Below are 9,763 nucleotides of genomic sequence, written 5' to 3' on the forward strand. Positions count from 1 at the left end.
TGGACAGCAGATAGACTGGTGACATGTAGTAATAGAACATGGTACCCACCAACTAAGGATGGCAATTCCACCCACCACGTTAAGTTTTGTAAAACTAGTCTCAATGCTACCATACGGTGTGAACAAGTAGTACCAGATGGGGGACATGTCATCTATGAGTTCCAACCTTCAAGTGTGTCTCAATACCGAATACAGAGCCTGGTGAAGGGATCTGCCCCTTTAGGTGACATTTTTTGGATGTGTCACAATGAGACACAGATGTTGGCCATACTACCTGCTCAGTGGGAAGGCATCTGTGCACCAGTAATGCTGACAGGACAACTGAAGTTAATAGTAAATAACCCAATAGGCATCAATGAGACATCTAACAAAATAACCAATCGCGCTAAAAGAAGTACTCCCGTTAAACACGAGTGGAAAATATCGGATGAGGTATATATCACCTGGGATCAGGTCCCATAATGGGTACCTGAAGAACAGGTTGCCATAGGGAGTGATTGGATCATAAGTGGAAGAGGGGCTGGTTCAGTACCAACATAAGGATCAATTGTTAATGCGCAGTATATAGCTCGCAATAGTAGGTGGGTAAATCTCCTATGGTATAATCAACAAAGGTTTATAAATTTTACAATAAAGGGCATAGATCTGGTGAAGGAACAATTGCATGCTACTTCACTGATGGTTCTGCAAAATAGGTTCGTGCTAGAGTCCAGCACGGCTGGGGACCAAGGGATATGTGATTATATAGAGGAGGATTATTGTACTTTAATTCCTATGCATACAGATGTTAACGGCAGCCTCACAGGAGTCCTACAGGAAATGACACGAATGAGAGATGAACATGTGCTACAGTCTAATTAGAACACCCAGTTGAAGGGATTCTGGGATTGGGTCAATAAGCTTGGATGGGGAAAATATCTTAAGGCAGCAGGGATGATTTTAGGAGCAATAATATTGATCATATTGATAGTTATTGGCTGCGTCATACCCCTTGTTCGGGGACTGGTCTCAAAGCTTGTTGTAAGTGTAACTGGACAGTTCCCAATAGTAGAAATACAAATGGACCAAGTCATATAGAACATAGCCATGATCTCCTCCCACCCCCACCAGGTATGTGAATTTCTTTAACAACACTATTGTATATATGTATATTAATTTGCATAACAATGACTCACATACTTACTCACGTAGATGTAGTAATTTGCATGCTGGAGTTTTAGGGATTTAGAGAAATGAAGAAGACACGCTACACAGGCGTCGGTAGGCACACCACTAGAGGTAGCTGCAGGCCCCAATGTTCCCAACAGGCAGCCAGAAGATCTGGCAGGGGGGCCAGGCATCGCACCTTCGGGGTGGAACAGACCCCCGATGACACCCAGGAGGCAGCCGGATGATCAACCACCACCGCCTACAGGAAGGCCAATGTCCAACCCGCAATCACCTGGGGCCCTGCAGATCGACATCAGCCCAAGCAACACCCCCGCAAACCCCCGTATGGAGAACAACTCGCTGGACCGCTTCAGGAGCTGCCATCCACATCAGGCGTGCGGCTAAAGCGCACTGAGATGAGGCCCCCCTCCGCGAACAGGACGATACGTGATCTTCGCAGGCCTATGTATCGCAAAAGAGGAATATCAGCACCTCACAGGGTTCTTTGCTCATCCAATGCATACCTATCGCTCGGTCAACGACCTGGCGCCTGAGGTCACCTCTATGACCAAAGAGGTGTATTCAAAAATGATGGAGGGTCTGAAGTATTACACCACAAGCCGACTCATAGAGGCTGTTCGCCGCAGCATATACAAAACCAGGGAAAAAGGGAAGATGCAGCGTTTGACCCGAGAAAATCAGGAACTGAGACATCAACTTAAGGAGGCACGAAACACCATAATCACCCTGCAAGGAAAGTTGCTGCAGCTGAGCGATCACGGGCGCGTGGCTACTACTACTACTACGTTGCTGCAGCTGCCGGGGCCACGCTATCATTAATCTCAACCACATCACCATACTGCATATAAGGACAATACTGATTATTAATGATTATGAATACCTATGTTAAAAAATAACGGAATAATTGTGTATGTGTATAACACATGTGACAGTAGAAGTACTGTGCAGGAGAGTACCACATGGTTACTCGTATGTTGGATGTAATGACGGTCCATTGACCATTGGATGATGTGTTTGCCTGGCATAGTCCAGGCATGATGCTGCTGCTCTTAGTTTATTTATGGTGTGTAAGGACACCATGTGGAGGGGAATGCAGTGAGCTAGTAGGAGACAAACCTGCTTGGGCATTAGGATTCCTCTCTGCTGAGAAAACAATACCTGAAAATCCTTCTACAAAAAAAGTAAGCAACGAGAAAAGATCCTCATAAGTGAGCCAAGAGGGGGATCCCTCTTTGTTTAAGACGTTCTTCATTTTTTACATTCTACTTTGTACATTTAGTCATTTTATCAGACACTACAAGCATAGGGTGTGTGTTAGTCTCACTTTTAGTTTGGTGTGCAAAATATATAAACATCTGTTACTTTTGAAACTTCACATTTACGGTATTTTACGTGGATAATCACCTGCAGATTCACTTTGTTGTGATCCTTTTCAGGATCAAAGGGGGGAAATGTAGTAAATTAATCTGCACTTATGATTAAAATATGTTGGATACAAGTTTTACATATTGAATAAATGTTTTACTATAAATGCATTTATGATAGAAAAGTCAAGAAGAATCTAAAAGTGAAGGCCAGCATGGAGAGATAGAAAGCAGTATGTGTGTAAACTCTGAGCTCACTGCAGGTGCAGCTTTGAAGATAAGGCTAAGTTGGGAAAAATCAGGGAATAAGCGGGCAGCACTAACAGTACTGAGCCCAAGGCCATTGAAGGCCTTTGTTGCCTCAGGGAGCAGAAATGAGGCCTGTTTTTAAGACATACACATGGAGAATGGGTTGTTCAGGGGTTGCACAGTTTAGCTAAACTAATTGTGATAATTGAGTTGTCATCTCCAAGAACACTGTGCAGTACTGGTCACAGAAAAGGTGATGTTTTACTGGGACATGGAGCACCAGGGTTATGCTGACCTTGTTTGAAGTAATGTTATGATCTTAGATCACACTGGATGAAAAACATTGTTTTGACATATTGATGATTAAACCTGTGATATGTTTTTGATTTAAGTACACCAGATGTCATAATGACCTGTAAGAAATGTCACCATGACCTGTAACAAAGGCTTTTAATTAAATATATAAAAAATATGTTTTGAAGGGGGTTTTCCCCCGGTAAGATAAAAATAATTGGACTTACCCGAAGAAAACACCTAAAATGATGTAAAGAAAGGAGGGGGTTTATGGGAGGAGCCCACAAACCCCTTGAGTGTATAAAAGAGAGCTGTTTTCAACATATTGTCAGTTGCTCACCGGTGATCAGCTCGTGTGGTTATTTTGTATTTTGCAATAAAACCACGTTGGACCTGGACTCGGTTGCTTCTGCCTGATTTTTGATTGTTTTGAAGACTTTTCTACTGCTTTTTAAGAACTTTGAATTTTTATAAGAGTTAGCACCAATTTTAAGTCGTTGGGAGGACATTTTCCACGACATTTGTCTAAACTGATCTCATACATAAATGAGGCTGCCTGATATTAAAACCAGAAGCTTCCTGAAAATAAGTTATCACCTTATTGAAAAACATGCTTTAATTTCAAATATCCAATTTAATTTAGCATAAAAAATTTATTTAAAGGAAGAGTTTGAGACACACCTTTTAAATTAAAAACGTTATAATCATTGACAGTTAATAAAGTTTTATTTGATCTATTGCAAAATATGTTTTAAGCTTGTAGAAAAGGAACATGTAAAAAAAAGTTTAATTATTTACTCTTTAAATAATCTTAAATAACAGAAAACAGTAATACAGTATATAGATGTCATTTTTTTCTGAATCTGGTTATATAAATACATTATATAAAGACCTTACTGTGTATAGTGATGCTGACTGCATTGCTGAAGTGTCCTGTTTCAGACTCACACCAGTACACTGCTCTACTGGACTCATGACTTTTAATGGCGCAAGAAGTGCCAGTCATTGTCCCCCAACAGCAGCAGTCAGATACATATAATGAATTCCAGTTTGTTCAAACCTCCTAACTCTCCACTTAGCAAAATTTCCTATACAATTCAACAGGACATTTTCTATGCTGAAAACCTTCTGTTTGTGAGGACTCAGGGTGAGAGATGCTGCTGAATGAGGATCTGAAATAAAAAAGGAGAGAGACACAGATCAAAGATAAAGACAATGAAGAGATCACCCATAGTTAGAGTAGAATAGAATAGAATAGGATAGAATAAGATAGAATAGAAGAGAATAGAATAGAATTGAATAGAAAATCCCTTCATTGTACCACAGTGGGGAAATTGTTGTGTTTACAGCAGCAAAGGTTACAGTAAAAGTGATCAAACAATGTGCACCTTAGAAAAGTGTATAAAGATAACAGGAAAATAATCAAATAAAACAAACTGAGTATTGTACTGTACAGTGTTTTTAAAATACAAATACTCTGTATCTGGAGAACATAATAAGTAACAGCTGTGGACATTTTTTAGAGTAACTGATATGTGAAAAACAGCAGCAACACCAGAGATGTGCAAAAAATGACAGCAGCATGTGTTTTAACTGACTAAGACAGATCTCTGCAAAAAATCAGCATTAATGTAACAACATATTGAGTTTATTGGGAGCAGTAATGGTTATAAAGTCTTACAGCTGCTGGGAGGAAGGAACTGTGATAATGATCCCCGGTGCAATTAGGGTGCAGCAGTCTGTTACTGAAGGAGCTTTATTTATCAACTTCGCAAAGATTTATTCTACCCAACGGTGGTGTAATGTCACGCCAATTCAGAAATTGCATTTTCTTATTTAGTTTCTAGAACTCCCCCATCACAATAAGTTATTTCACTTCTTGTTTTTATAAAACTATTGTACCTTCTTACAATATTGCACTTTTTAGATGTTTAAACTTTGAATAAGCTTTGAAAAAAAAAAATATCCATACATAATTTTATTGTGTTCCTAAGGTATGTGAGAAAAATATCAATCATCCTTCTGTACATATAACATGACTGATAGTTTCTTTAATCCAAATTACTGTTTACAAATGGTCTTTGGTGATTATATCATAAATAAAGAATATAAATACACTGATGAAAGTGGAAAACTGACCTGCAGACCAGGCCAACTTTGGTTCACTATGATCAGTTAAATACTGTGGGCTCTTTGAGCTCTACATGCATATCCAGCTGTGTGTCTCTGTCCATGAATGATGAAGGAGTCCTCTACAGTCCCACTGATGCTGCCAGCCAGCAGCTCATATCTGTAGTTCTCCTGGGAGCGATCAGGAACAGCTTTATACCAGAAGAACCTCCACTCTACAGATGGAGGTTTCACCATACATTTCAGACTTACTGAGGCTCCAGGGCTCAGCCATGATGGAGACACAGTAATGACTGTCTCTGGTTCTGTTCGACAAAGCAATACAGATTTTAACGATAACAACATGTGCCATATAGTGTGCTAGGCTTTAGTAGCATTGCTAAGATATTCTAATATAGCAATAGCTCCAAATATTATAACTTATAATTACAGAAAATATTTTTTTTTAGCAAACAACACTTAACAACTGTATTTTTCTCCTTAGGTTGGTACTTTCATTAATAGAAAACAATGGCAAAAATTTTAAGAAATCATCTTAGATGTCTTTGTTTAGTATTAATATATTACACAAAGGAAAATAGAACAAAACTCCAGAGTATATATATTTTTTAGTTTAGCTGAAAAATAAAGTCAATTAAAGAATAACTGAAATTAATGGGGAAACAGCTTATTTACATACTATGTAAGGTGACGTTGACTGCGTTGCTGAATTCTCCTGATCCAGACTCACACCAGTACACGGCTTCTCTGGGCCAGCGACTGTTAACTCTGCATGAAGATCCAGTCATCGTTCCCCAATTGGAGCAAACTGATAAATAGGCTGAAAATCCAGTTATTTCAAACTTCCTCACTCTCCAGTCAGCTGAGTTTCCCTGACAGCTCATTTGAACATATTCTAAGATGAAAAATTTCTTTCTGTCAGGTTTCACTGTGAGAGATGCTTTTGGAAGAATACCTGACATTAGCAAATAAAAAAAAAATGAACAAAATTAGTAAAATATGAAAAAATGTCCCACTCCCAATTCATTTGCATCATCTGTATTTACTGTTTCTTTCCAATTATAGCAATGCTAGCAATCTATAAAATGTTGTGAATTAACAAACATTACAGATAAAATCTGTGATCAGAAATTAAAATCTGATAATACAAAAAAAACATAGTTAACTTGGAAGAAAAACAATTTTATTGATACAATTTCATGAAGTATGAAAATTGATATGTGTTATCAAGTAGTATTGCTTCACCCAAACATTTGTTTAGTTGACAAAGGGAAACTCACTGACCTGCAGACCAGACAAACTTTGGTTCACTGTAATCAGTTAAACTCTCTGGGTTTCCTTTTCCAGCTCTACATGCATATCCTGCTGTGTGTCTCTGTTCATGAATGATGTAGGAGTCCTCTGCAGTCACACTGATGCTGTCAGGCAGTGGCTTATATCTATAGTTATTGTTTTGTAGATCAGGAAATACTTTATACCAGTAGAACACCCAATCAGGAGCTGGATATGTAACCTTACAGCTTAGAGTGACTAAGACTTCAGGGCTGAGCCATGATGGAGACATAGTCAGGATCGGTCGCCATGCTGTTTGGAGAGAGATTATCATATATTTATTTTTTATTTTATTTTAAGTGCTCAAACTTTAAAATTTTACATGTTTAAATATCACTCTACAGTAGTACATAATTGAGAAGTGGGAGGAACATTCTAAATGTTGTTTAATTTTTTTTTTTATAAAGAGAGGCAATAATTTCTTGCAAGCTCGTTTCATTTTCTAAACCAGTGCTAACATTTACTTTAAAACTGTAGTCATGTAAGTAGCTCTCTGGTGCTTTGTGGGTTTGGGGTTTTGCAGACTTCCTGTTTTGCTTGTAACATAATACATGGCCTCTTTTGAGCTTTTTTAACTGGATAAAAATTTTTTTTCTTTTTCATTCATCTTCACATAATTTATATAGTCAAGCCCTTGAGGAAATAAACTATGCTTTTCACACCTGAAGAACCGGCAAAAAGCCTGTTCAAAAGCCTATGAATATGGCATTAACAACTGTGACTATGGCTAATTGCCATCAATTGGCCAAAAACTACACACAAATATATCACTTGAAATAATTTTCTGAGGAATATTCATAAATAAAATATGCTTTTCACACCTGAAGAACTGGCAGAAAGCCTTTTCAAAAGCCTATGAATATGGCATTAGAAACTGTAACTATGGCTGACTGCCATCAATGGGCCAAAAACTACCCATAATTATATGAATTAAAACTATTTTCTTAGAATATTCATAAATAAATATCAATGCTAATTCGCACTTAGCCTAATGACTCAAAAAATACATGACAAAGACGGCATAAATCCTAGAGGTACACAAGATGCCCTTGCCAATTGTGGTTATCTGAAAAACATCTAAAAGATGTTGGGATCTGGAGCTGTACCACCTTCCTCCGGCAGAGTGCACTGTGGGTCTCCTGGAGCTGGAGTCTTCCTGCACACCTGAGACGCATCTACTCATCAGGAGACCTCCCCTTTATAACCAGCTGCCAGACCTTGCTTCGACGCCGCAGTTTTGACCTTAGTTTGGTTAGCAACCTGAGCCTAGAAACTGAAGAATCTTAGTTGTCTCTAGAGAGAGATCAGATTCTAACTCTCCTCTGTTTTTGCCTCACAGGAAACCTGTCTCTAACCTGAAGCTCTGGATGAGCTTAACCTGCCAATCTGCCTTGAAGAGCCTAACCTGAAGATTCCTATGTGGATTCCCCTGCTGCTCTTAGTGAAGAGCTGGAAACTCTGATCAAGGTCTGCCATTCAAAGTCAGAAGCTAGACGCTGCAGCTGCTCTTGTACTCCGCTGAACAAACAGTCTCTGGACCCAACGGTTCCCTCTCTCTCAAAGAGAAGCCTGGATTCAGTCAAGGTATAATCCTGAATTATCAAAGACTCATAACTCATCTGCCTGCCTTCTAATCAAACTATCATCTCTGCAGACTTCAGTGAACCAGCCCGGACCTGTTCCAGACCCAGTACATTATCTTGTGTTTGTGAAACTTTCAATAAACTCAGTTAAACTTTTACCCAGCCTCCGTTGTGTTCTGCATGTGGGCTAAGAACCTAAAACCCATCATGACAAAAAAAAGAACTGCCACAAGCCACATAGGAGACACAAAAAACATGAGGAACAGGTGCCCTGGTTAGGGGAGAATATCTTTTTAAACGTTTTGACCTATATATAAAATCATATGTATCCTCACAATGAATCCTCATCAAAAAAGTGGAGGTGTGATTTTTTCAACAGTGCTTAAAATTTGTGTCACAGTTGACTGAATGATACATAAAGCTAAATAAAAGGCTCTCCTTGTGGAAAACTTGTTAGAGGTTTCAAAATACTTGACATTAGGGTGAAGTTGACCTTGCATGAATGAAAAAAACCTAAAAGATATATAAATGCAACAATCATCAATACAACAGTTGAGATCAAAGCATTGATGTTAGTCTTGTAGAAATTCAAAATATAAAACAAACTGAGAATCCGTGGCAAGGCTTGAATATTGATGTTCACAGACAGCACCATTCCAATCTCATTAAGCCTGTGCTAAAAAGAATAGGCACATTTCAGTAGATAGGGGTACAGAAACGCAATTTAAAATCAATTTTAAATTTACACTTAGTTTATATTTAGTTGCAGCACAAATTAGTTGTATGAATCATTTGCTTTAGGAGGCAATGATTCTAATTTCCATAATAAAAGCATTTTTTTTTTCAAATATTTCCTAGTTTTTCTATATTTTGCATTTGTCTGGCAGATGAAAAAAAAATTAAAAGCTTAAGCATATAAAATATATTTCAATGCTTAATTACAAGTGTTAATAGTATTGGAATATGGTTGTTTGATTTTAATAAAGAAGGATAAATGATAAGAAAAAAAATTAACAGAGAAAACAATCTGATACCCGATTAAAAGAAGAACTAAAGTCTCTTTAGTTACCTTGAATGTTTCCACAGCCGAGCAGTAAACTGAAAACTTAAACAGAAATGTACAGAAATGTAGATGATAATAGAAAACAGAAATTCAGTAAGATATTAAATGTAGTGCTTAAATCCCAATCTGAACCAAAACAAAGCAGAAGTGAAAAAGGTGGTGTGTGCTCTATATACTTTACTGTTCTAGTGTGTCTTTTTAAACTATATCAAAGAGGGAAAGTATTATACTTACAGTGTAGAGTTGGAACAAAGAGCAAGGTGTGGCCCATTTTCCTATCGAAAGCTGACAAAATTACTTGGAGAAATATTTACATTTTTAGAAAAAAAAAACATGCTCAAACTAAAGCATATAGAGAGAGCCTTATTCCAACAAGAGATCAGAGGTTTTCTAAACAAAATTTTCAAGTACTTCTCTTTCCTTCTTTTTAGTACTTTGCCAGTACGTCTGCAGTGGGTTTTTTTCTGCAGACCACTCTCACACTTCCTCTTTCCGCACTTTGTGACCAACAGCTAAGAAGTGCAAAGAATCTCTTTTTACACAGCTAAAAATGTGTTTAATGCTTGCATTTACAACCT

The 9,763-nt window shown here is 37.9% G+C and overlaps 1 pseudogene; it reads right to left on the reverse strand.

The window, feature by feature from the left end:
- The window catches only part of LOC107099601, a 21,802-nt pseudogene extending 17,719 nt beyond the window's left edge, over window positions 1-4,083 (reverse strand).
- Between the last annotated feature and the right edge of the window lie 5,680 nt (window positions 4,084-9,763).

The sequence above is a fragment of the Cyprinodon variegatus genome, unplaced genomic scaffold, assembly GCF_000732505.1.
Source record: "Cyprinodon variegatus isolate N-32 unplaced genomic scaffold, C_variegatus-1.0 Scaffold887, whole genome shotgun sequence".
Classification (NCBI taxonomy): Eukaryota; Metazoa; Chordata; class Actinopteri; order Cyprinodontiformes; family Cyprinodontidae; genus Cyprinodon; species Cyprinodon variegatus.